Raw genomic sequence first — 3,863 nt, forward strand, 5'->3', positions numbered from 1 at the left:
CTAGTTTGTCTCCCTTTGTTAATGGTGCGGGTACAGTCAATGATCAGAATTCCAGATTCTTCTCCAGAAAGAATCCATGGCAGGACACGTAGGTGCAAAGGGAGTTTATTAAAAGTTAGGGAACAGAAATACAAAGGGAGGCGTGGTGGGGCCCAGGTGGAAGCCAGAAGCTGAGAGAGCATGTCTCTCCCTTTCAGGTGCTTTTAAAACCTGGGGTAACCTATGGGAAGGGGAGAAGGAGGAGATTCCCAGCCAATAATGAACGAGTGGAGGGGCATGGGCAGTTCCCAGCCAGGTGAGGGTGGTCTGGGCCATCCCTAAGCAACCCATGAGCCCCCCAACTTTTCCTACTTGTAGCCTGCCTCACCTTTAGTGTCTGCGGTGTTTAGGAAGCCTGTGAGGATGGTTGGGGGGGCTGCTGAACCTGGGGAAGAAGGGAGGGGGTCTCAGTCTCCATGGCAGCCCCTGCAGGTAGTGGAGGTGATGCGTGTCAGTGGTGGCAGAGCTGCATCCTCAGAGGGGCCTACTGTGTTATCAAGTGATCATGACCCCGAAAAGTAAGTGCTGAGTCCCTGAGTGGGTCCAGTTGAGGTTCAGCTCTTGTTTTACTTTGTTTCCTGGTGGAAGAAATTCAAAACCACGCCTGACTGATCAGTCCACCTCATTCGTTAGACTGCACGTGGTAAATTGCCGACTGCAGACAGAGAAACCTTAGGTGTTTTCTGTGTCAAATGAGTTTTTAAGGCTGATGTCCCCTGGGAAGGGGCAATTCAGGCCGACAGGTTGCTCCTGGCTTGCCTCACACAGGGGTTTGGGTGTTTAGGAAGGTCACTGTGCCTTTGGCTTACTGGGGTGATGCTTATGTGATGTGTGCAGTCTGCAAGTGCTGGGTTATTGCTGGGTCTTACAAGAGGAGGCAGAACAAGGTGTGGCAGCTTTAATGCTAATTCAATAGGTGATAGTAACGCATTAAAAAAAAAATAAAAGTGCTTTTGACTCAAGTGGTAGAACACCTGCCTAGCAAGTGTGAGCCCTGAGTTCAAAGCCCAGTGCCACCAAAACAAAAGTGTTTCTATGCAAGAGGGAGCCATCCTCACAGAGACAAAATATAGCTGGGTGCGTTCGGGTCTTTGCAGTCAGGGGGGACACGCACATCTGGGGACAGTGGTGCTGTCTGTGGGCTGGGATATTTGGGGTTTTCCAGTGATTTCTGTGTTCTGATCCATACTCATAAGCAGTCCCCCAGGGAGCTTCCCAGATCCCCAAGTCCTGGACTCTTTGAGGAAACCAGTGACTCAGAGTCCCAGCCTAACCCAGGCAGAACAGTCAGCAGTCCTGGGTCCTGAGATAAGCCATGGATACCGAGAGCAGTGAGTAGTTTACCAGGGCCCGTGACGAAGCCCCGGGGCGGAGGTGGGGGGTTTGAACACAGAATCATACCGTCTCAGTCCTGGAGGCTGGAGGTCATAGTTAAGGTGTAGGCAGAGCTGCTTCCCCCTGAGTCCTCTCTCCGTGGCTTGCAGGTGGTCCTCTTCTCACTCTGCCTTCCAATGGCCACCCCTGTGTGTGTGTCCAGGTGTCTTGTAAGAACATTGGTCAGGGTCCAGTTAGGTTGGGTTAGGGCCCATCTTAATCACACCATCTGGATTTAGTTACCCTGCAAAAGGCCCCACCTCCAAATGTAGTCACGTTTGCAGTAGTGGGAGTTAGGACTTCCACATGGATTTTAGGGCGGGGTGCATAATTAAATCCACAACAAGCATCAATATGAACTAAAGGAAAGCAATACCGCTCCTAACGGCAATTGAGAATAGTCAGTCCACAGGGCTGGCGGTGTGGCTGAAATGGTGGAGCACCTGCCTAGCAAGCACCACGTATCACTATAAAAAATAAAATAAAAAAGATGAGCCCTGGTAGTGAAGGAGCTGTGGCTGCTTCTGACACCTGTCCCTGCCCTGAGTTCTCAGCTCCTCCTGGCCACAGGGCAGGTACCTGCCCTGCCCTCTGCACCTGAATTGTCCCAAAGAGCAGCTGTGGCCCCATGCAGTCCCTGAGCACTTGGTATGGGGCCAGGGCTTTCAGAAATGTGCTGTAAGTGTGAGATACACCAGATCTTGAAAACTTCGTACCAAAAAAGAAGGACCAATATTTCATGGGTAATGTTTTATATCCATTATAGGTTGAGATAAAGTTTGGGATATTTAGGATTAAATAAAATATAGTATTTTAAGATCAGTTTTTCTTTTTCTTTTTTTGGGGCTGGGTCTCACTATGTAGCCTAGGCTGGCCTTGAACTCAAGATCCTCCTGCCTCAGCCTCCTAAGTGCTGGGATTATAGGTGTGTGCCAGCACACCCAGCTTGCTCATTTCTTTTTACATCTTTAAATATGGTTATCAGAAAATGTAAAATTCCATATGTGGCTCGCATTGTTTTTCTGCTTTGAGTTTCACCTCTTTCCTGGGGCCCACACTTCCTTGTTAGACTTGGGCACCAGCCCTCTGTGCAGGTCGAGGTCCACACTGACCTGCCTGAATCTCATGGACGGAAGGTGGAGCTTTTGCCCTTGTCCCAGTGAGTGTGGTCATGTCTGTTCCGGGGAGAACAACCTGTCCCTGCCGCCCCATGTGGCCCTTGTGAAATAGGCTTCATATAGGCCTGGCAGTAGTCAAGTTGTCTCTCTTTCTCACTAGGAGAAGACAAGGGCCACATTTCTCTGGGCTCTGAGAAGTGAAATGACTTCTCCAGGGCACATGGGGCTCATGCCTCCTGGGCCAGTGTCTGTCCCCTCTCCTACAGGGATCCACCACTCTCTTTGTGGGGACATGTTTCTTTCCAGACCACGGCTCCAGCAAGTTATCACACCAATGTGACACGAGGGTCCCTGCAGAGGGTAGGATGGCCCACCCTTACCTTTGGGGAGGGTGAGGGGTCAGGAGAGTAACCAAGGCTGACTGTATCAGAGAATCATGGCCCTGGACCCTAGGGCGAGCTGCTCCTTCCTGCAGGTGCTGGTCTTCCAAAGAGCCCTCGGGCTGAGCCTCGCCAGGCCCTTCTCCATGACTCCTTCATCTTCGATGGAATGGGGCATCATTGTCTCCATTTTCCTGTCGAAGAATCAGAAGAATGCAGAGTCTTAAGGTTGGGTTCAGAGGCATCCAGCCACCCAGCAGCAGGGCCAAGAGTAGCATCCACGGCTGGGGGACCGTGGGGAGCGAGGCAGATAGGGCTGACCAAGGCGTGGTGGACACAGGGCAGACTGAGCTGTCTACCTTCTCAGAGACGTGTATACTGTCAAGTGCTTGGTTCCTTTCCTATTCAACGCGTGCGTGTCTCCTGACCATGGGGGGTTGGACCCATTCTGTGTCTTGGGAACGAGAGGAGCTCCTCTTCCGGGTGAGACTGCTCCCCTCTCCCAGGCCTCCGGCAGGTCCAGCCCATGGTGCCAAGGTCAGGGCCAGGAGTGATGTGGTTTGACTGCTGTGGAGCCATCCAGGAAGTGACCACGTGCTCTACAATGGGGTTACTACGAAGCATCACTGACTGCTTGCGGTGTTGGGGGGAGGGGTATCCTGAACCTCAGCTTGGCTCAGGCCCTGGACTCACACGTGCTCACCCACATGGGCCTTCCACTGTCCTGGAGCATGGTGACCAACACGGGGCCTCTGGGCCTCAGCTCCTGATTCCACCACCATTGTTGGCCTGAGGGCTGAGGGAGAGCATGGACAGGAGAGAGCTGTGGAATGGTGGGTTCCAGAATCTTCTCCAGAGGATAGAGTGACCACTCAGGGATGATGACACAAGTGCTAAGGTAACCCTTGTGCATGGCAAACGCTCCATCAGTGGCAGCTGTTGTGTGATCAGT

General features: G+C 52.2%; 1 long non-coding RNA gene across 1 annotated transcript; it reads right to left on the reverse strand.

Moving 5' to 3' along the window:
• Positions 1 to 781: 781 nt before the first annotated feature.
• Positions 782 to 3,395, reverse strand: LOC141417321 (uncharacterized). Its single transcript, XR_012441845.1, has 3 exons — positions 3,271 to 3,395; positions 2,912 to 3,105; positions 782 to 1,657 (listed from the first exon to the last, which is right to left on the reverse strand). It is a non-coding gene; the product is annotated as an uncharacterized lncRNA (long non-coding RNA).
• Positions 3,396 to 3,863: the final 468 nt, after the last annotated feature.

This window comes from Castor canadensis, chromosome 15 (genome assembly GCF_047511655.1).
Source record: "Castor canadensis chromosome 15, mCasCan1.hap1v2, whole genome shotgun sequence".
Classification (NCBI taxonomy): domain Eukaryota; kingdom Metazoa; phylum Chordata; class Mammalia; order Rodentia; family Castoridae; genus Castor; species Castor canadensis.